Source organism: Rhinoraja longicauda, chromosome 40, assembly GCF_053455715.1.
Source record: "Rhinoraja longicauda isolate Sanriku21f chromosome 40, sRhiLon1.1, whole genome shotgun sequence".
NCBI lineage: Eukaryota > Metazoa > Chordata > Chondrichthyes > Rajiformes > Arhynchobatidae > Rhinoraja > Rhinoraja longicauda.
Genome location: NC_135992.1, coordinates 12,049,373 through 12,073,325, shown reverse-complemented (window position 1 = coordinate 12,073,325; position 23,953 = coordinate 12,049,373). Strand labels below are relative to the sequence as shown.

The following is a 23,953-nucleotide window of genomic DNA, read 5'->3' as shown; positions in this document are numbered from 1 at the left end:
GGCATTCATAGCAAGAGGATTTGAGTTTAGGAGCAGGGAGGTTCTGCTGCAGTTGTACAGGGCCTTGGTGAGACCGCACCTGGAGTATTGTGTGCAGTTTTGGTCTCCTAACCTGAGGAAAGACGTTCTTGCCTTAGAGGGAGTACAGAGAAGGTTCACCAGATTGATCCCTGGGATGGCGGGACTTACATATGAGGAAAGACTAGATAGACTGGGCTTGTACTCGCTGGAATTTAGAAGACTGAGGGGAGATCTTATAGAAACATATAAAATTCTTAAGGGGTTGGAGAGGTTAGATGCGGGAAAATTGTTCCCGATGTTGGGGGAGTCCAGAACCAGGGGTCACAGCTTAAGGATAAGGGGGAAGTCTTTTAGGACCGAGATGAGAAAACATTTCTTCACACAGAGAGTGGTGAGTCTGTGGAATTCTCTGCCACAGAAGGTAGTTGAGGCCAGTTCATTGGCTATATTTAAGAGGGAGTTAGATGTGGCCCTTTTTGCTAAAGGGATCAGGGGTTATGGAGAGAAGGCAGGTACAGGCTACTGAGCTGGATGATCAGCCATGATCATATTGAATGGCGGTGCAGGCTCGAAGGGCCGAATGGCCTACTCCTGCACCTATTTTCTATGTTTCTATGTTTTCTATGAAAGGTCTCGACCCGAAACGTCACCCATTCCTTCTCTCCAGAGATGCTGCCTGTCCCGCTGAGTTACTCCAGCTTTTTGTGCCCATCTTTGGTTTAAACCAGCATCTGCAGTTCCTTTCTACACTGGATGTATAAGAGATACGTAGTCGTGGAGTCATAGACCGTGGAAACAGACCCTTTGGCCCAACTGGCCCGCAACGACAAACACGTCCCATCTACACTAGCCCCACCTGCCCGCGTTTGGCCCATACCCGCCTAAACCTCTCCTATCCATGTAACTGTCTAAAATGTTTCTTCAATGTTGTGATAGTCCCTGCCTCAACTACCTCCTCTGGCAGCTCATTTCATACACCCACCAACCTTTGTGTAAAAAAGTTATCCCTCAGATTCCTATTAAATCTTTCCCCCCTCACCTTAAACTTACTTCTTTACTTCTTGAATCCTCTTCACTTGGGGAAGAGACTCTGTGCGTGACATAAAACATGTTGATATCTGGAGTTTTCACACCTATGAGGTGTACGTACGTGTGTGTAACGTTTCTGGAATTAGATATCAGTTAGACATTTAGATGCCATCCGGTTGAGGGGCCGACAAGTATTAACAGGTGAGATGGTCATTGTCCTCTGTACGTGTTTCCTTCCAATGGTAGTGGGGGAGATAAATATCTACTGTGTAAAGGCGTGCACATTTACCGTTGCTGAACAACAATGATTTTCAACTCTGGGATGCATAAAGCCACCACAGAGATCTCAGATGAGATGTTTGATGGCAAAGGATGGAGGGGCAATGGCTAGCTGGCTTGAAAGCCTGCAGAAAGATGCCAGTGAGTGTGGAGATGTTTGATTGCAGCCTTACCGAATAGTGAAAGGCCTGGATAGAGTGGATATGGAGAGGATGTTTCCACTAGTGGGAGAGTCTAGGATCAGGGGTCAGAGCCTCAGAATTAAAGGATATTCCTTTAGGAAAGAAGAGGAGGAATTTCTTTAGTCAGAGGGTGGGGAATGTGTGGAATTCGTTGCCACAGAAGGTTGTGGAGGCCAAGTCAACGGACATTCTTAAGGCAGAGATAGATAGATTCTTGATTAGTACGGGGGTGTCAGAGGTTATGGGCACGGTGGCGCAGCGGTAGAGTTGCTGCCTTACAGCGAATGCAGCGCCGGAGACTCAGGTTCGATCCTGACTACGGGCGCCGTCTGTACGGAGTTTGTACGTTCTCCCCGTGACCTGTGTGGGTTTTCTCCGAGATCTTCGGTTTCCTCCCACACTCCAAAGACGTACAGGTATGTAGGTTGATTGGGTGGGCAAATGTAAAAAATTGTCCCTAGTGGGTGTAGGATAGTGTTAGTGTGCGGGGATCGCTGGGCGGCGCGGACCCGGTGGGCTGAAGGGCCTGTTTCTGTGCTGTATCTCTAAATCTAAAAAAAATCTAAAATCTAAGGCAGGAGAATGGGGTTATGAGGGAGAGATAGATCAGCCCTGATTGAATGGCGGAGTTGACTTGATGGGCCGAATGGCCTAAATCTACTATCACTTATGAACACCATCCTTTCCATCATTGAAGTGGTGGCTAAATTGGTATCAGTATTTGTGGTTGCATCCATGGTGTCGAGTGTGATGGCCTTTTTTGTAAAGGGGAATGTTACAACTGTAGGGAAGTCTTACAGTTGTGCAAGGTGATGGTGAGACCACACCTGGAGCACGATGCACGGTTTTGATCTCCGTATTTAAGGAAGAATGTACTTGATTTGAAGATGGTTCGGAGTCTCGCTTGATTGACTCCAGGGCTGATGCAGTTGTACATGGGGAAAGTGCCAGCAGGTTGGAACTGTATCCATTGGAATTTAGAAGATCGAGAGATGATCTTATTGAAGCACACGTGATTTCAAGCAGCATTGACAGAATGAATAGTGGGAGAACAGAGCAACAGAAATCTTGGAGCAGAAATAAACTATTCACCGTTTTGAACTTTCACTGCCATTTAGTAAAATCATGGCTGACCACTGGACTCTACCCAAAATGTCACCTATTCCTTTTCTCCATAGATGCTGCCAGACCCGCTGAGTTATTCCAGCATCTGTAGCACTAGCAGGGCCGTCTTAACGCATGGGCCTGATGGGCACTTGCCCGGGGGCCCACGAGCATAGGGGCCCCATGCTGATCTGTGTATGTTAAGTGACTTGCAATAAATAAATACGACTTTAAAAATGTAGGTTCAATAAGTGTTTTTTTCGCAACATTTTCGGTCACTAAGTGCTTATCACAGCGATCTGTAAGTGCTTTTCGCAACAATGTAGCACCCTATGTCCATCGCTAAGTGCTTTTCGCCGGCACGACAGGGGGGGGCTGGTAGGGAAAGGGGGGTGGGGGAGAGTAACGGTAGGGGCCCCAGTACACTGCTTTGTCCGGGGGCCCATAATGCTGTAAAAACGGCCCTGAGCACTAGGACCACATCTTTAGGTTTCCCTGTATGTTGCGTAATATTGTGCTGTTCCTTTCATCGTCACTGGAGATAAACTCTGGAACTTGCTACCCAACAGTGTAATGGGAACACCTTCGCCACTTGGTCTTTAGCTGTCAACGCCTTGGTGATTTTAATGCTTGTCTAGATGCTTCTAAGATTTTGTGACAGTCTCTGTCTCCCCCACCTTCTCACTACTTTAGTCAGGCGGTGGTGAATCTGTGGAATTCATTGCCACAGATGGCTGTGGATACCAAGTCAATGGGTATTTTTAAGGCGGAGATTGACAGATTCTACATAGAAAACATTAAAAAATAGGTGCAGGAGGAGGCCATTTGGCCCTTCGAGCCAGCACTGTCATTCATTGTGATCATGGCTGATCATCCACAATCAGTAACCTGTGCCTTCCTTATCCCTTGATTCCACTAGCCCCTAGAGCTCTATCTAACTCTTTTAAATTCATCCAGTGAATTGGCCTCCACTGCCTTCTGTGGCAGAGAATTCACAACTCTCTGGGTGAAATAGTTTCTTCTCACCTCAGTTTTAAATGGCCTCCCCTTTATTCTTAGACTGTGGCCCTTGGTTTTGGACTTCCCCAACATTGGGAACATTTTTCCTGCATCTAGCTTGTATAAAATTTATAATTTTATAAAATATATAATATAAATATAATATAAATATAATTTATAATTTATATTTATAATTTTATACGTCTCTATAAGATCCCCTCTCATCCTTCTAAACTCCAGTGAATACAAGCCCAGTCGTTCCAATCTTTCCACATATGACAGTCCCTACATCCCAGGGATTAACCTCGTGGACCTACGCTGCATTGCCTTAATAGCAAGGACGTCTTCCTCAAATTAGGAGATCAAAACTGCACACAATACTCCAGATGTAATCTCACCAGGGCCCTATACACCTGCAGAATGACGTCCTTGCTCCTATACTCAAATCCTCTCATTATGAAGGCCAACATGCCATTAGCTTTCTTCACTGCCTGCTATACCTGCATGCTTACTTTCAGTGACTGGTGTACAAGGACACCAAGGTCTTGTTGCACTTCCCCTTTACCTAATCTGACACCATTGAGATAATAATCTGCCTCCTTGTTTTTGCCACCAAAGTGGATAACCTCACATTTATCTACATTATATTGCATCTGCCATGCTTCTGCCCACTTACTCAACCTGTCCAAGTCACCCTGCAACCTCCTAACATTCTCTTCGCAGTTCGCACTGCCACCCAGCTTTGTGTCAACTGCAAACTTGCTAGTGTTACTTCTAATTCCATCATCCAAATCATTAATATATATTGTAAATAGTTGCGGCCTTAGTACCGAGCCTTGCGGCACTCCACTCACCACTGCCTGCCATTCTGAAAAGGACCCGTTTATTCCTACTCTTTGCTTCCTGTCTGCCAACCAATTCTCTATCCGTGTCAGTACCCTACCCCCAATACCATGTACATTAGTAAGGGGAGAAGGCAGGAGAATGGGGTTGAGAGGGAAAGATAGCTCAGCCATGATTGAATGGCGGAGTAGACGATGGGTTGAATTGCCTAATTCTGCTCCTAGAACTTATGAAACTATGTATTCCAGGATTCCAAATACCCACTGGGTGAAAGAAATTCTACTTTCATCCAGCAAAACTACGGCCTTTGAACATTAGGATGAGGCAGTTAAATGTTGGATGTCTAGCACGAGGCACATAAGTATTATTGATCGCGTATTGGCCCTCATCTGAACGTGCTCCAGAACTCAATTGTGTTGGAAGGAACTGCGGATGTGGGTTTATACTGAAGATACGCACAGTGCTGGAGCAACTTAGTGGGTCAGGCAGCGTCTCTGGAGAAAAAGGATGGGTGGCGTTTCGGGTCAGACTGCAGTCTGAACAAGGGTTCCGACCCGAAAGGACACCCATCCTTTTTCTACAGAGACGCTGCCTGACCCGCTGAGTTACTCCAGCACTTTGTGCCGATCTCCAAGACTCAATTAGACACAAAATGCTGGAATGACTCAGCAGGACAGCTAACATCTCCAGAGAGAAGGGATGGGTGACGTTTCGGGTCGAGACCCTTCTTCAGACTGAGCGTCGGGGGAATTTTGTACATTTCCCTCCACCGATACTGCTCCACGGGTTTACTACAGCAGATTTTGTAGGTGCTCCAGAACGTGCTGCTCAGGCAAGAGTTGGTTTATTATCTGGAGGGTGGTGATTGGATTCATTGTAAACGCAGTGCAATCAGTCTCTTCCTGAACATTCCTACAGACAGAAAATGACTCTGAAGAAATTAATTTCAATCTCCAGGTGTTTTCTAAGCTTCGACCTCCTGTTCCTGGATTAATGGACCAAGCCTCAAAGTAACTTAACCTCTGCTCTGATATTCTATTTTGCTTCCCCCTTTCCCCACTCCCCATCACTCTTTCTCTCCAGCTAGTGGCAGGTATCAGCCCCCCACACCCTACCCCCTCCCCCTCCCACCGTGAGTCCCAGTTTTCATTTAGACTGTGGCACCAACTCGTGAGAAAACGCTGTTGTTCATTTCAAGCGTGGTGACTTTAATTTTCTCTTCTTTTCTTCCACCAGACACCCCGTAACAAATAACATCACAGTTAATCCAACCAAGGGCTGAAGCTGCTAACTCAGTACCAGCCACTGACTGTCCCTGATGGCTGTCTGCTGGCTGAATTTAAGCAATGCAACAACACACAGTCTGAATTTAAACAACACACCATCCAGAGGGAATCTGATGCGAGAGAGAGGTTAAAGAAATCCAGGGAGAAGTTATCCCAGCTGGCTCAAGCCTCGAGGTATTTCATTTGAGTCCCCTCTCTCCCTCCCTCTCCCAACTCTCTGCACAATATAGATTTTTTTTTGTAATGAATACCTGCAAAGTGAAAGCCGTGCTCCGAACACCATCGGCTCCGAGAGGGATTCCTGCAATGTTGTGAACCATTTGGGGGGTTTAGTGCTGGAGCAGGCGGAAGTGGGGGAATTTGTGAAGTTTCGCACTCTGTTACTGAAGGCAGGGAACTGAGCACGCAGTGTGCAAGAGGGAAGCCTGCATTGATATAACGCCCTTCACACACTATGGATTCCCAAGTGCCTCACAGCTAGTTACTTCTAACGTCTTTTTTTAAAAAAAGACACAAAAGTGCTGGAGTAACTCAGCGGGCCAGGCAGCCTCCATGGAGGACACGGATAGGTGACGTGTGTGTGTGTGTGTGTGTGAAGGAACTGCAGATGCTGGCTTACACCAAAGATGGACACAAAATGCTGGGGTAACTCAGCGGAACAGGCAGCATCTCTGGAGAGAAGGAATGGGTGACGTTTTGGGTCGAGACCCTTCCTTAGACTGAGAGTCAGGGGAGAGGGAGATGTGGAAGGGTAAGGTGTGAAAATGCCTGATCAAAGCAGACGATGATCAAGGAAATGGAGAATGGTTCATTGTTGGCTGAGGGCAAGGTGACATCGAGGCGTACAATCAGTAAAATTGGAGAGGGGGGTGGTATTTTTTGTCACCACCCCTTCCTGTTTGTTTTTCCCACCTACCACATTCAGTCTGAAGAAGGGTCCCAACCCAAAACATCATCAACCATGTTCTCCACAGATGCTGCCTGCCCAGTTGAGTTACTCTAGCATCTGCAGCCCCTCGTGTCTACATATTTCTGAGGTGTAGCCACTGTTGTAATGTAGGCAAAGACTGGGCTTGTATACACTGGAATTTAGAAGAATGAGGGGGGATCTTATTGAAACATATAAGATAATTAGGGGATTGGACACATTAGAGGCAGGAAACATGTTCCCAATGTTGGGGGAGTCCAGAACAAGGGGCCACAGTTTAAGAATAAGGGGTAGGCCATTTAGAATGGAGATGAGGAAGAACTTTTTCAGTCAGAGAGTGGTGAAGGTGTGGAATTCTCTGCCTCAGAAGGCAGTGGAGGCCAGTTCGTTGGATGCTTTCAAGAGAGAGCTGGATAGAGCGCTTAAGGATAGCGGAGTGAGGGGGTATGGGGAGAAGGCAGGAATGGGGTACTGATTGAGAGTGATCAGCCATGATCGCATTGAATGGCGGTGCTGGCTCGAAGGGCTGAATGGCCTACTCCTGCACCTATTGTCTATTGTCTATTGTCTATTGTCTAGACAGGTCTCTCCGCAGGATGAGGGTGAAATTCTCCCTGGACTCCCACACCACAAGTCGTCGCAGTTGCCTGACTGGCATTTGTTATTCTAGACTATTCCAACACCCCCCCCCCCCGACTTCTCATCTGAAGAAGGGTCTCGACCCGAAACGTCATCCATTCCTTCTCTCCAGAGATGCTGCCTGTCCCGCTGAGTTACTCCAGCTTTTTGCGTCTAACTCCCCTGACTTCTCTCATTTGCCCTCCATGAACCTGGGCCTCTCAAAATCCTTTGCTGACAATGTCCAAACTGGATCAAGTCCTGGTTCTCCATTACCGTGTCTTTTGTGGCCTGCACTGGCTTCACATTAAGCCATTCCTCTCGTGGACTCGCACAACCCTGTCTCTGGAATCACTTCTATTCTTGTAGAGCAATGAGATCTCTGCACAATTCGCTCAAACTCTGGCTCAAACTCTGGATTTAACCACCCCACCTTTTGAAACATCACCTATGCATGTTCTCCAGCGATGCTGCCTCATCTGCTCAGTCACTCCAGCATTTTGTGTCTTTCCTTGGTAAACCAGCATCTGCAGTTCCTTGTTTGTACCCAAACAAATTCCTGTCCGTTGTTTTTCCATTCATTGTTTTACAATCATTCACAACATGGTGTGATCCTGGTCTAAGTTAAAGGGACTCAATATTCTAGTTTAGTTTAGTTTAGAGATACAGCGCAGAAACAGGCAGGGCCGTTTTTACAGCATTATGGGCCCCCGGGCAAAGCAGTGTATTTGGGCCCCTACCGTTACTCTCCCCCACCCCCGTTTCCCTACCAGACCCCCTGTCGTGCCGGCGAAAAGCACTTACCGAAAAGCACTTAGCGATGGACTTAGGGTGCTACATTGTTGCGAAAAGCACTTACAGACCGCTGTGAGAAGCACTTAGTGACCGAAAATGTTGTGAAAAAAGCACTTATTGAACCTACATTTTTAAAGTAGTATTTATTTATTGCAAGTTAACATACACAGATCAGCATGGGGCCCCTATGCTCGTGGGCCCCCGGGCAAGTGCCCATCAGGCCCATGCGTTAAGACGGCCCTGGAAACAGGCCCTTTGGCCCACCGGGTCCGCGCCGACCAGCGATCCCCGTATATTAACACTATCCTACACATACTAGGGACAATTTTTAATATTTTAGTTTAGTTTAGAGATACAGTGCGGAAACAGGCCCTTTGATATGACCCAGCTCAAATATGACCCAACAACAAAGCTCAATAGATGGAGGGTAAACCTTGGCTGTACCCAGTGCTTTTTGTAAGCAGAAAGACACCTGTACACATCGTTTCTTGCCGTTGGTGTCTATGGCACATCGTCACACTATAAGCTGCTTAAGGACCTGACTGCCTAATTTAATCAATACATTTAACTTTTTTAGACTTCAGTAATATTTTTATAATACCAACAATTCTAAAAATGTGAAAACCTAGCTTTAACTTTTTAGAGGTGCTGATACGATGTGCTGTCACAAAAAAAATCACTAGCTCAGTCACCAAAAAGAGAGTCCCTCCTCGACCCGAAACGTCACCCATTCCTTCTCTCCTGAGATGCTGCCTGACCAGCTGAGTTACTCCAGCATTTTGTGAATAAGTCCCAAAGAGATCAGTTCAATTAGTTTATTGTTTGGTTTATTGTCACGTGTGCCGAGCGAGGTACAGTGTAAAGCTTTTGTCGTGTGCTGTCCATCAGCTTAAAGACAATACATGATTACAATCGAGCCATTTACAGTGTACAGATGCATGATAAGGGAATAGCGTTTTGTGCAAAGTAAAGATCGACACAAAATGCTGGAGTAACTCAGCGGGACAGGCAGCATCTCTGGAGAGAAGGAACGGGGTGACGTTTCGGGTCGAGACCCTTCTTCAGACTGATCTAGTGCAAAGTAAAGCCAGTTAAGTCTGATCATAGATAGTCCGAGGGTCTCCAATGAGGTAGATAGTAGCTCAGGTGTTGGTTGCTTTTTGATTGCCAGTTCTGTGATATCGGCGATGAAACCAAAAGCTTTGATATCAGCTGCGATTCAACTTGTGGTGCTCTCATCTGGGGGGGTCACTGGTTCAGATCTCACCCCAGGGATGTGAGAACATGATGCAGGCTGATGTACCAAAGCAGAAGAGAGTGCTGCTTGTGTCCGTGGGATTTTAAACCATCAGCTGCCTGTGAAAAGCGGCAGAAGGGGTGGTACGGTGGCACAGTGGTAGAGTTAGCGCTAGTGCTAGTGTACGGGGATCGCTAGTCGGCACAGACTTGGTGGGCCGAAGGGCCTGTTTCCGTGCTGTATCTCTAAAATTTAATGTAAAGTGCAGTACCGATCACCTTGTACACTAACACTATCCTACACACCATGGACAATTTGTTTCCAATTTTCATTTACCTGTACGTCTTTGGAGTGTGGGAGGAAACCGGAGCACCTGAGGAAATCCCACGCGGTCAGAGGGAGAACGTACAAACTCTGTGCAGACAGCACCCGTAGTTAATATTGACCCTGGGTCTCTGGCGCTGTGGGGCGGCAACTCTACCGCTGCGCCACCGTGCCACCCTCTTCACAGCGACAAGACTCGGGTCACTTTAGCAACTCTGGAGAGCATAGTTGGAGCTGCACTGGCCAGCTCTGGACACCAGTGCTGGGCCGCACTGGCCAAATGTGGAGATCGCTGCCCCTGTTATCTCTGTAAGGTTTCAACTGACATGTTGAAGTGATCTTTTGTATCACAAAATGCTGGAGTAACTCAGCAGGTCAGGCAGCATCTCGGGAGAGAAGGAATGGGTGATGTTTCGGGTTGAGACCCTTCTTCAGACTGATGTCGGGGGGGGGGCGGGACAAAGGAAGGATATAGGTGGAGACAGGAAGACAGTGGGAGAACTGGGAAGGGGGAGGGGAAGAGAGGGACAGAGGAACTATCTAAAGTTAGAGAAGTCAATGTTCATACCGCTGGGCTGCAAGCTGCCCAAGCGAAATATGAGGTGCTGTTCCTCTAATTTCCGGTGGGCCTCACTATGGCACTGGAGGAGGCCCATGACAGAAAGGTCAGACTGGGAGTGGGAGGGGGAGTTGAAGTGCTGAGCCACCGGGAGATCAGGTTGGTTGAGGCGGACTGAGCGAAGGTGCAGAACGCAACGATCGCCGAACGATCTGTTGAAGTGATCTGATCTGTCACTTTGCAGATCGTCATTTATCTGTAAATGGGTGAAAGCCAGACCGTACTGGCTAGCTCTGGAGACCAGAGGCAGTGCCACACTGGCCACACTGGCCTTGCCAACAGTGCCACACTGGCCACACTGGCCTTGCCAACGTCCTCTCCGCTCCCCACTCACCCTTGAACTGAATTAATCTGCACTTTGGGACACCTCTTTCTCCTCTTCAGAATATTGTCACATTCTCAAAATAAGTCCGTGTTGCTATGGAAACTGCCTGCTTGCAATGTGAAACATGGAAAAGTGGGTGCTGGTTTATAGAAATTGGATGGTGATTTGGAAAATGGTCAACAGGAAACCAGCCAGAAAATCTTGTAATTCCAACTCGGGTCTGTTTGTATCAGAGAATATTCTCGGCTGTTTAACTGGTTGTGTTCTCGTTGGCTTTTTTGACATCGGGGGTGTTGGGTTGTCCGAGGGAACTGGTTGGTGCAGGGCTGGGCTGTGACTGTTCCCACATGTTCATCATTAGAGCACTCGCGCTGCCAGAGATGGACTCCAGCCTTGGAGAAAGACCACGGACACGCTAGATGCAGGAAACATGTTCCCAATGTTGGGGGTTCAGAACCAGGGGCCACGGTTTAAGAATAAGGGTTCGGCCATTTAGAACTGAGATGAGGAAAAACTTTTTCACACAGAGAGTTGTGAATTTGTGCCTCAGAAGGCGGTGGAGGCCGATTCACTGGATGCATTCAAATGAGAGTGAGATAGAGCTCCTAGGGCTGGCGGAATCAAGGGGTATAGGGAGAAGGCATGATTGTGGATGATCAGCCATGATCACATTGAATGGCAGTGCTGGCATGAAGGGCCGAATGGCCTGCTCCTGCACCTATTGTCGATGTATCTATGTACTCCATTTGCTGCCTTGCTCACCCTCACTCTCTCTCAGTGGGGGTCTAGGCTCTGAGCTTGGGGCTACCAGGTGTGTGTTGTGCCCAGTGTGAGTTCGCTGAGGGGGGGGAAAGCTAATTCATTTTACAGCAGAGGGTTTAAAAAAAAAACCTGGTGCAGCTCAGTGATCCTGATTTCGAGGCAATTTTGAGCGAACAAAGATTCTCAGTAACTCTATGATAAGGGGAAACTGTGGCCCATAGCACACCAATGACATGCATGATTCAGTATCCTTAATGTAGCAATGTGCATTAGGTATCTTGCAAGCTTCTGAGCCTTTAACCCTCTCACCCTCTAGTACTCTAATGCTCTCACCCTCCATTGCTCTCCCCCTCTCACCCTGTCACCCATAGAGTATATTATCTCTCCACATAAGGACACAAAATGCTGGAGTATCTCGGCATATCCGGCAGCATCTCTGGAGAACAAGGATAGGGGACGTTTTGGGTTAAGATCATCCTCCTCCTTTGGTTGGTAAATGGTGTGTGTGGTGCACATGCATTTGTATGTTTGCATGTTTGTGCGTGGTGTGTTTGCATGTGGTGTGTTTGCGTGTGTGTGTGGTGTTTGCATCTGTGTGTGTTTGCGTGTGTGTACCTGTGATGTGTTTGCATGTGGTGTGTTTGCGTGTGTGTGTGTGGTGTGTATGCGTATGTGTGTGTGTGGTGTGCATGCGTGTGTGGTGTGTTTGTATGTGTGTGGTGCGTTTGCGTGTGTGTGGGTGTGGTGTGTTCGCATGTGTGTAGTATGTTTGCATGTGTGTGTTTGCATATGTGTGGTGGTGACGTGTGTGCGTGTGCGGTGTGTTTGCATTTGTGTTTGGTGTTTGCATGTGTATGTGGTGTGTTTGTGTGTGTGTGTGGTTTGTGTGTGTGTGTGTGGTGTTTATGCGTGTCGTGTGCGGTGTGTTTGCGTGTGTGTGTGTGGTGTGTTTGCATGTGTGTGCGTGTGTGGTGTGTTTGCATTTGTGTGTGTGTGCGCATGTGTGGCCTCCATGAACTGGTTAATATCATATGATACGAGACTGATGCATTGTTGTAGTGCAGTCCAGTGCAGTCCAGTTGAGAGTTTCTGCCTTCAGTAACAGATGTTGCATTCTCGCTCTGTTCCTGTCTGACTGCCTGTGTTGCAGCAACATAAGAGAAACTCTCAGGCACTGTACCCAGCGCTTCTGCAAATAGCCACCACGGTCCCAGCATGTCCAGTTAGTGAGGAGACCGAGACATCCATGCCTTGAGATATTAAAGTAAAGGCAGGATGTAAACCTGTGCTATTGGACCCCAGACCTCCAATTATGAGCTCCTGACCTCTTTCAGTGCTGAGAGATTGCACCCTGCTTAATTTAACCATCGGTCACTCATTGTTAAAACCATTAGTCGGGGTCAGGACAAGGAAAGGCTTGGGCCACTCCAGAACGTCCCAGTGCAACCTCCAGCTGAGGAAGCACGGTCAACATGGTGAGGATGCACAGCAGCCAAAGTAATCTCAACAAGACCCCAACAATGTGTTAATCCCAAATTAGGAATCTTCCTACGAGTTGAGTTGTGTGTCAGGAACCCACGGTCGTGTGTGAGTCACGGTCTGCTTGCGCTCTATGTGACAGCTTGGAGCTGTCGTCAGATAGTGTGCGCAGTTATGCTGGATGTTTCTTTGCTAGCAGTCGGTCAGTGATGAGGGAGCCTGCTCTGTCCTCCTTGTGGAACAGAGGACTGAGTAGGACTGAGGTGAGGAAAAGCTTTTCCACCCAGAGAGTTGTGAACCTGTGGAATTCTCTGCCGCAGAAGGCAGTGGAGGCCAATTCACTGGATGTTTGCAAGAGAGAGTTAGATATAGCTCTTAGGGCTAACGGAATCAAGGGATATGGGGAAAAAGCAGGAATGGGGTACTGATTTAGGATGATTAGCCATGATCATATTGAATGGCGGTACTGGCTCGAAGGGCCGAATGGCCACTCGTGCACCTATTTTCAATGTTTCTCTGTTTCTAAAATCAATGGTCGTAGAGTGACGATAATAACCGGTGGTTGCCACTGGATAATGCAACCAATGTTTGTGTGCATGGTTGCAGCAAATGATGGCAGCTGGCGATTGGGACAATGAACGCTATCAGTGACTGTGGCTTTGATTGGGTCAGTGGTCATAAGGTCATAAGGGATAGGAATAGAATTAGGCCATTCGGCCCATCAAGTCTATTTCGCTATTCAATCATGGCTGATCTATCTCTCCCTCCTAACCCCATTCTCCTGCCTTTCCCCCACTCGCGCTGACACCTGTACTTATCAAAAATCTATCTATCTCTGCCTTAAAAATATCCACTGACTTGGCTTCTACAACCTTCTGTGGCAAAGAATTCCACAGATTCACCGCCCGCTGACTGAAGATCGCTATTGATCGCAGCTAATGACTGCAGATGATGATTGGGGGTGAGGGACGCTCGCCCGTGATTGCAGCTGAACGATTGGACTGAGTGTCTCAGTGTGTATGTGTGTGCGTGTGTGCGTGCGTGCGTGTGTGTGCATGGAAAATGAAAGAAACGCGCGCATCCGGACAATAAAATGAAGGTATCACCACATTGCCTGGTGCCAGAGAGTAAAGGAAATCAGATGCCGGCTCGGACTAAGATGACAGCATTGCGCCGGAGTGGTGAGCTAACCCTGATGCTTTATAAATCACGCTTGCAATGCTGCAGACTTTTCTGGGTGTCAGGAAAGGGGTGGTGCAGGTGTTGAGCTGAAAGAGAAGAGGAACCAAAACGATGGAAGGCATGGAGGGAATTGATGGCATGAATCAGGCAATCTCATTGGAGCGCCGATACGTTCTGCTTCAAGGATTCTGAAGGAACTAGATATGGCAGTGGCATTTAAGCAGCTTTTAAATAGGCGCATGGATAGCCCGGAAATGGACGGAGTCCTAGATCCTGGATCCTAGTTCCTAGATCCTACATCCAACATCCTGGATCCTAGATCCTAGATCATGAATCCTAGATCCTGGATCCTAAATCCTAGAGCCTGGATCCTAGTTCCTAGATCCTAGATCCTACATCCTACATCCTGGATCCTGGATCTTAGATCCTAGATCCTAGATCATGAATCCTAGATCCTGAATCCTGGATCCTAGATCCTAGCTCCTAGATTCTAGGTCCTGGATCCTAGATCCTACATTCTAGATCCTGGATCCTAGTTCCTAGATCCTAGATCCTACATCCTACATCCTGGATCCTGGATCTTAGATCCTAGATCATGAATCCTAGATCCTGGATCCTAGATCCCAGATTCTAGGTCCTGGATCCTAGATCCTAGATCCTAGATCCTAGATTCTAGATCCTAGATCCTAGATCCTGGATCCTAGATCCTAGATCAGTGCAGCACAGGAACAGGGGCTGTGGCCCACAATGTCCGTGTGGAACATAATTTCAAGATCTCCTCTCAAACCAATCTCCTCTGTCTGCACATAATCCACATCGATGCCTATCCAAAGCCTCTTAAATGCCAACACCACCACCACCACCACCATTGGCAGCACCTTCAAGGCACCCATCACCCTCTGTTCTGGATAACACTGAGCAGTTTATGCTCTTTAACCTTGTCGAGAGCAGTGGAAGCAGAGGGCACGGACTTCACTTGAAAAGGCTGAATTCAGATCTCATCTGCAGAAGCATTATTTCAGTGAATCTATTGTGCAGGTGTGGAGATAATTAATGCAGGTGCTCCTCAACTTACGATGGGGTTACGTTCCGAGAACCCCATTGTAAACCGAAAATATCCTACGTCGAAATGCATTTAATACACCTGATCAGGTGGCCGGAGGCGAGCTGCGGCTCGCTACGGGTCGCTGCCGGTTTCACCATCGCAAAGTTGGAAAATCGTACGTCGAAGCATCGTAAGGCGGAGAGCATCTGTAGTGATATTTAATCTTGTCTAAAGCAAATTTATTTTGAAAAATCATTTATTACAACAAAATACCTGGAATTTGAGACCGGTAATGGGAAACGGTGGGAGTTCTAAGAAGAAGCAATCTATTGTCCACTTTGGGGATGAATGTAGTTGTTGATTAATCCCTGCCAGAAAGCTAAGCATCTTGTTCCTTCCACCAATTGCGGTTTAGTGAAGGAACTAAGTTAATGCAGTCTTCATATCACGGAAGGGAAAATGATCCGTTCAACTTGTTAAATGTTCATTTAATTAAGATATCAATTAGGAAAATGCTGAAAACACTCAGCAGGTCAGGAGGCATCTGTGGGGGGAGAACAGAATTAAGAAGACACCTAAAACAGGTACAAAATGCTGGAATAACTCAGTGGGTCAGTCAGCATCACTGGAGAAAAGGAATAGGTCGGAAGAAGGGTTTCGAGCCATTCCTTCTCTCCAGAGATGCTGCCTGAGCCGCTGAGTTACTCCAATATTTTGTGTCTGGTTTAAACCAGCATCTGCACATTGAAACTACACCGAGCTTTGCAACACCCTGAGATCCCTGTGCTTTACAAGTCATATCTCTTGACAATCTGCAGTTTTAATCGCTCGCTACAGGTGAGCGTGTCCTTAGCTGCTGTAGCTCTAAGCTCCGGAATGCCATCCTTAAATCTTTCTCCGTCAGAACGCTCCTTAAAATCTCCCTTCGATTTCCCTTCGACTAAGCTTCTGACTGGCTGCCCAACCATTTCCTTATGTGCTGGGTTTTGTTTGATATTATTTTTGTGAAGCTGTTGTTGTCTGTCCAGTTATGATTTTTTTGTTGTTAACTGGATTCACATTCTCGTGCTACTAGGGTAGAATTTTAATTGGCACTCTCTGCGATGCAACTCCAGTTGCAGATCGCTGCACCGTGCAGTCTGAATAAAAATCAGGTGCTGAGAATATACAAAATGAAGACCAAAAATGTCGGAAATACTTAGCAGGTCCGGCAGTGTGTTTCAATGTTTTAGGCTGAGGACCCTTTGCCACATAGACACGCTGGCATAAAAAGCACAACAATGGCCCTACTTACTTCAGCATGCTAAGGAAATCTGGCATGCTTCAAATTATACTCACCAATTTCTGCAGGTGCACCGTAGAAATCCAAACATTTAAGAAACAGGCAGCTCCATAGATAGGGCATGTTTGGAGGGATATGACAATAGACAATAGACAATAGGTGCAGGAGGAGGCCATTCGGCCCTTCGAGCCAGCACCGCCATTCAGTGTGCCTGCCTTCTCCCCATACCCCCGGACTCCTTAAGAGCTCTATCTAGCTCTCTCTTGAATGCATTCAGAGAATTGGCCTCCACTGCCTTCTGAGGCAGAGAATTCCAAATGGGCCAAACGCGGGCAGGTGGGACGAGTGTACCTGGGACATGTCCGGTGTGGGCAAGTTGGGCCGAAGGGCCTGTTTCCACACCGTGTGACTCTATGACTAATGGGATGGAAAAGAAAAGTGGCAGGCAACTGAAAGATTATGGTTGCCCCTGTTGACTTTGCATTCCTTCTTATTATCATTATGTCTAATAACGGGAGCAATTTTTGGTGGCTGTTTGAAGAATTGATTCCATTGAGCTGTGTCTTTCTGGTCTCCTCTCAAGCTGCATTTGGACATTCGCTCGGGCTGGTTCCGGGCTCTGGGATCTGTGGCAGCGAGCGATGGAATATAAGGACATTGACATAGAATTCGACCATGTCAGCAATTGTGGCAGCGGTGTGTTGATAAAGGTGCCAATGTGCTAATTAAGATGCTTTATCTGGGGCTGGGTGTGAGGGGCTGAGGCCAGGGAAGCTGGATCGAAGAGCTGGCAATCTGTTCAGTTCTATAATTAAAATAACTGAATCTCATTCAAGAGAAATCTGACTTGAATTACAACGGGTTCCAAAATACTTGAAGGCACGGTGGAGCAGCGGTAAAGTTGCTGTCTTTTAGCGTCAGGGACCCGGGTTCCATCCTGACCACAGGTGCTCTCCGTACAGAGTTGTGTAAGAAAATAACTGCAGATGCTGGTACAAATCGAAGGTATTTATTCACAAAATGCTGGAGTAACTCAGCAGGTCAGGCAGCATCTCAGGAGAGAAGGAATGATTCCTTCTCTCCTGAGATGCTGCCTGACCTGCTGAGTTACTCCAGCATTTTGTGAATAAATACCTACGCTCTGTACAGAGTTTGTACGTTCTCCCCGTGACCTCCGAGATCTTCGGTTTCCTCCCACACTCCAAAGACGTACAGGTTTGTAAGTGAATTGGCTTGGTGTAATTGTAAATTGTCCCCAGTGTGTGCAGGGTAGCGTTAGTCAAGTCAAGTCAAGTCAATTTTATTTGTATAGCACATTTAAAAACAACCCACGTTGACCAAAGTGCTGTACATCTGATTAGGTACTAAGGAAAAAAAATGAAACATACAGTAGCACGCAAACAGTTCACAGCACCTCCTCAATGAGCCTCAAACGCTAGGGAGTAGAAATAGGTTTTGAGCCTGGACTTAAAGGAGTCGATGGAGGGGGCAGTTCTGATGGGGAGAGGGATGCTGTTAGTGTGTGGGGATCGCTTGTCGACATGGACTCGGTGGGCCGAAGGGCCTGTTTCCGTGCTGTGTAGTATTTCGAAACTAAACCATAACAAAGGGCATAACAAAGGAAAGGAAAACCATAACAAAGGAATTCAATTTGACTGCACCATTTATCTCAGCCACATGCGAATGTAAAAGTATATCAGACGGTGTGACACATGATTAATATTGATATTGGTATGGGTCTATTATCGATACATGTTGTGAGATACAGTGAAAACCTGCATGCTATCCAATTAAATCAGATCATACTTTTCATGAGTGCAATGAAGCCACACACAAGTACAACAGGTAGTGCAAAGAGAACAATTCCTGGAGTTCAGAATATAATGTTACAGTATTGTAACTTTACAGTTCCAGAGAAAGTCCAAGTGTCCACATGGGGTGTGGGGGGGGGGGGGGGGGGGGGGGGGGAGGGGGAGGAGTCAGGTTTGTTAGCCACACCGGATCACTTTTTCTATATTTTCTTTCCTTCTAAAGGAAACAGAAACTTCAAGCTGTGTTTTAATTCTTTAAATGTTGGCCTTTGCTGATTAACTATCGGACTCTCTCATGCGGTTTTCTCAATGAGCCGGAGCATAAATCACCCTTTATGCCTTTTGTAGGTTTGTCCTATTTAGATTTACGGCTCTGGCTTCAGGTGGAACTAAATCTCTCCCAATCTTTGCAAAACAATTCTATTATATGATCATCACTGTGTCCCTAAAGGCTGCTTAACTACCAGATCATCAATTAACCATTTCTCATTGCTCAGTTCTCGGTCTAAAGTTGCCTCAATGGCTTATCAACATACTGATCTGAAAAACTGTCCATTATACTATCCATAAATTCATCAATCACACTCTTAACGCCAATTTATTTTCCCCGATCAATGCAGATTAAGATCCCCATGACGATTGCACTCCTGATTTTACATGCAACTCTTAAGGTCCTGATTAATACTTCATTGTGCTGTGGCACTACAGTTTGGAGATCTTTCTACAATGTCCACCGATGTTTCTGCGCCCTGCTATCCCCCAGCTCCACCCACCTCGTGACTCTGTCTACTGTCTCAGTGTACTACTGCCATACCCTTGTACTTCATCTGAGATTGGCATCTGATATGTATGCAAGTGCTTATGTATAGTGATACTTGCACTGAATGGCACGGTGGTGTAGCGGTAGAGCTGCTGCCTTACTGCGCCAGAGAACCGGGTTGGATCCCGACCACGGGTGCTTGTCAATAGACAATAGACAATAGGTGCAGGAGTAGGCCATTCGGCCCTTCGAGCCAGCACCGCCATTCAATGTGATCATGGCTGATCATTCTCAATCAGTACCCCGTTCCTGCCTTCTCCCCCTACCCCCTGACTCCGCTATCCTTAAGAGCTCTATCTAGCTCTCTCTTGAATGCATTCAGAGAATTGGCCCCCACTGCCTTCCGAGGCAGAGAATTCCACAAATTTACAACTCTCTGACTGAAAAAGTTTTTCCTCATCTCCGTTCTAAATGGCCTACCCCTTATTCTTAAACTGTGGCCTTAAACGGGTGCTTGTCTGTGCGGAGTTTGTACGTTCTCCCCGTGACCTGCCTGGATTTTCTCCAAGATCTTCGGTTTCCTCCCACACTCCAAAGACGTACAAGATTGTAGGTTAATTGGCATGGTGTAAATGTGAAATTGTCCCTGGAGTGTGCAGGGTAGTGTTAATGTGCTGGTCGGCGCGGACTCGGTGGGCCGAAGGGCCTGCTTCCGCGCTGTATCTCTAAACTAAACTAAACTGTTTTCAAAAATGAATTTCACTGTACCTCGGTACATGTGACAAATAGAGAAGGGTCTCGACCCGAAACGCCACCCATTCCTTCCCTCCAGAGATGCTGCCTGACCCGCTGAGTTACTCCAGCATTTTGTGTCTATCTAAAGTACCATACCAGACTGATTCAGTCTCCTGCAATCACAAGAGACTGCAGGTGCTGGCATCTTGATCTAAAATCAAACTGCTGGTGGAACTCAGCAAGTCAACAGGTCAAATATAGTCTGAGATATGCTTGATATTCTGAGCTAAGATCTTTCCTCTCTCCGAACCTTTCCCAATCTTTAATAACAAGGATACCCTAATCTTGTTCCATTTTGCCTATCGCATCTAAAAGGTAACGATGGTGGAATATATAATTCTCAACCTTGGTCACCTTGAAACTACTCTGCTGTGAGATGATTAGATCATATCCATTTATTTCTACAACCCATTATGTCACATACCTTGTTAAGAATGCAATGTGCATTCGGATAAAGAGCCTTCAATGTGGTCTCTCTGACTGAGTTATTTTCCTTGGCATCACCTGTGTGTGGAGTTGGCGCTGTTCAGAGTGCCTGAGGTTGGGAGATGGGGCCCTGAGTGCTTCCTGTGTCCAGTTAGTGTCTACACCGCTGCTGATGGGCGGTTGCTATTGTCCTCAGCATCGTCGGTGGCTGCGATTTAGTGCCCTCTTGACTGACCTTGGCTTGGAACTGTGACCTTGGTCATGCGGTAGCATGGAGATCATGTCTGTGAATGGACGCTAGATCTCTGAGCACCGTCTGTACAGGGAGTCTGCACCATCTGTGTCTGGGAGTGTGTGCCGTCTGTGTCTAGCGTTGTGTGCCATCTGTGTCTAGCGGTGTGTGCCATCTGTGTCTGGCAGTGTGTGCCATCTGTGTCTGGCGGTGTGTGCCGTCTGTGTCTGGCGGTGTGTGCCATCTGTGTCTGGCGGTGTGTGCCATCTGTGTCTGGCGGTGTGTGCCATCTGTGTCTGGCGGTGTGTGCCATCTGTGTCTGGGAGTGTGTGCCGTCTGTGTCTGGCGGTGTGTGCTGCTGTGTCTGGCGGTGTGTACCGTCTGTGTCTGGCGTTGTGTACCGTCTGTGTCTGGGAGTGTGTGCTGCTGTGTCTGGCTGCTGGCGGTGTGTGCTGTCTGTGTCTGGTGGTGTGTGCTGTCTGTGTCTGGCGGTGTGTGCCGTCTGTCTGGTGGTGTGTGCTGTCTGTGTCTGGCGGTGTGTGCTGTCTGTGTCTGGCGGTGTGTGCTGTCTGTGTCTGGCGGTGTGTGCTGTCTGTCTGGCAGTGAGTGCCGTCTGTCTGGCGGTGTGTGCCATCTGTGTCTGGGAGTGTGTGCTGCTGTGTCTGGGAGTGTGTGCTGCTGTGTCTGGCGGTGTGTGCTGTCTGTGTCTGGCGATGTGTGCCATCTGTGTCTGGGAGTGTGTGCCGTCTGTCTGGGAGTGTGTGCTGTCTGTGTCTGGCGGTGTGTGCTGTCTGTGTCTGGCGGTGTGTGCTGTCTGTGTCTGGCGGTGTGTGCCGTCTGTCTGGGAGTGTGTGCTGCTGTGTCTGGCGGTGTGTGCTGTCTGTGTCTGGGAGTGTGTGCTGCTGTGTCTGGCGGTGTGTGCTGTCTGTGTCTGGCGGTGTGTGCTGTCTGTGTCTGGCGGTGTGTGCTGTCTGTGTCTGGCGGTGTGTGCTGTCTGTGTCTGGCGGTGTGTGCCGTCTGTCTGGGAGTGTGTGCTGTCTGTGTCTGGCGGTGTGTGCCATCTGTGTCTGGAGGTCTGTGCCGTTTGTGTCTGCAGATTGGAGACTTCCTTGTCTGGGAGTCTGTGTCATCTCTGACTGGGGGTTGGCACTGCTGGTGCCTTCTGTAGCTGGGGTCTGCGCTGCCTGTGTCTGTGGGCACCATGCACCATGCACCATCTGTAGCTCTGTCTGTGTTTGGAGGTACTGTTCACCATCTGTGTCTGGGTGTCTGTGTCTGATAGCCGACACCGCCTGCGTCTAGGGGGGGCAGTGTCTCTGTCTGGACATCGGGTGCTGTCTGCCCTGAGTGTGGGTGGCAGTCAGCATGTGTAGGAAGGAACTGCAGATGCTGGTTTACACCGAAGATAGACACAAAAAGCTGGAGTAACTCAGCAGGACAGGCAGCATCTCTGGAGAAAAAAGGTGGGTGGCGTTTCGGGTCGAGACCTTCTTTAGTCAGATAATTCAATTCAGGTGAGAGGGGAAAGATTTAATAGGAACCCGAGGGCAACCTTTTCACACAGAGGGTTGTGGGTGTATGGAATGAGCTAGCAGTGGAGGTAGTTGAGGCAAGTACTATAACATCATTTAAAAGACATTTGGACCAGGTACATGGATAGGAAAAGCTCAGATGTGTTTAGTTTAGTTTAGGTTTAGATTAGTTTATTGTCACCTGTACTGAGGTACAGTGAAAAGCTTTTGTTGAGTGCTAACTAACTAGCCTGCAGAAAGACAATACATGATTACAATTGAGCCATTTACAGTGTGTAGATACATGATAAGGGACTAATGTTTAGTGCAAGGTAAAGCCAGTAAAATCTGATCAAAGATAGTTCAATGGTCATCAATGAGGTAGATAGTAGTTCAGCTCAGCTCTCTAGTTGTGGGATGGTTCAGTTGCCTGATAACAGCTGGGAAGAAACTGTCCCTGAATGATAAGGCCCAAACACAGGCAAATGGGGCGAACTTCAATGCGGCATCTTGGTTGGAATGGACGAGATGGGCCGATAGGTCAGTTTTCATGCTGTACGATTCTATCACACTATTAGATTGTCTAGTGGTGCGATAGAATCGTACACCAGGCCTTCCCATCCATGCTGACTTGAACAATCTGCCCAACATGCGCCTGAAGTCCCGCAAACCCTTCTGGTCTTCAGCCAAATCCCTGGAAGACTTTGACCCCGAGACTGAGTGGCGCAGAGCCTGGAAAGACGCCAACACCAACGATGGAGAGGTGATCACAGACCCCACAGTGAAACCACCAGGATTTGACCTCCATCGCAAGCAATGGCAAACCCTGAACAGGATCCACACCCTCCATGCAAGAACAGCACATCACCGGCACGTGGGGGATGACAGACCCACAGCCCTGCGTGTGACTGCGGATATCCAGACCACACCATCCCACACATCCCACATGAATGACTGCTCACTGAGGCTGTTCCCTGGTGGCATCAAGGCCATCCACCCAGCAACTGATGCTGCCCTGGCCTGGATGTCTACCCTTGACCTACAACTTTAGGCTGTGCACGCCATATGCAAGAAGAAGAAGTTTCTATCACGCTGTGACTCAAATATTAAAAATGTGAATATCTAGTTTTTAACTTTCTAGAGGTGCCAGTATGACGTAGCTTCACAAGAAAGAACTGGTGAGCTCCACTCTGTCACCACCATGCACTAAAGACCCATCTTGCTTGGATCGTTGGAACATATTGGGCAGCTTGCTTTAGTTTCTGTGTTTGTTTCTGTGTTTGTTGTAAATCAGCCCTGAGACGAAGGGATGTCAGTGCGTAGCAGTGATGGAAAATATAGCCGTGTACGCCTTTGAGATTCATTTTTTTTGTAGGCAGGACTGATTTAGCAGTAGTGAGCAACAGTGCCCCCAGCTTGCTGTCTTGTTCATGGCTTTATCACAGATCGCAGGCAAAACATACAAGCAAGGTTAGAGAATAACCTTCAGGTGACCAGAACGTTAAGAGTTCCTGGAGATGTAGAACTTTTAGCTCATGGGGAAGTCCATTGCTCATTGCTTAAGAATAAGAGGTAGGCCATTGAGGACTAAGATGAGGAAAAACGTTTTCACCCAGAGAGTTGTGAATCTGTGGACTTCTCTGCCACAAAGGCAGTGGAGGCCAATTCACTGGATGTATTCAAGAGAGAGTTGGATGTGGCTCTTGGGACTAACAGGATCAAAGGATATGGGGAGAAAGCAGGAACGGGGTAGAGATTTAGGATGATCAACCATGATCATATTGAATGGCGGTGCTGGCTCGAAGGGCCGAATGGCCTACTCCTGCACCTATTTTCTATGTTTCTGTGCCCATGATGGTCACACATCGAGCTCAGTTAAAGCCACGTCTTAGCTTTTAGTTTAGTTTCATTTGGAGATAGAGTACGAAGAAAGGGCCTTTGGCCCACCGAATCCGTGCCGTCCAGCGATTCCTGTACATTAACACTATCCTACAAACACTAGGGCCAATGTACAATTTTACCAAAGCGAATTAACCTACAAACCAGTACATCTTTGGAGTGTGGGGGGAAACCTGAGCT

The 23,953-nt window shown here is 47.5% G+C and overlaps 1 protein-coding gene across 3 annotated transcripts in view; it reads left to right on the top strand.

The window, feature by feature from the left end:
* LOC144611423 (glutamate receptor ionotropic, NMDA 2B-like) overlaps window positions 1-23,953 on the top strand; it is a 349,120-nt gene that overhangs the window by 30,224 nt on the left and 294,943 nt on the right. For 2 of the 3 annotated variants that reach the window (XM_078430501.1, XM_078430499.1), the window contains exon 2: window positions 5,694-5,917. The exons of the other annotated variant lie outside the window; for it this stretch is intronic. The gene's annotated coding sequence lies outside the window, so the exon portion shown is untranslated. The remainder of the gene's footprint in view (window positions 1-5,693; window positions 5,918-23,953) is intronic. 3 annotated transcript variants of the gene reach the window in all.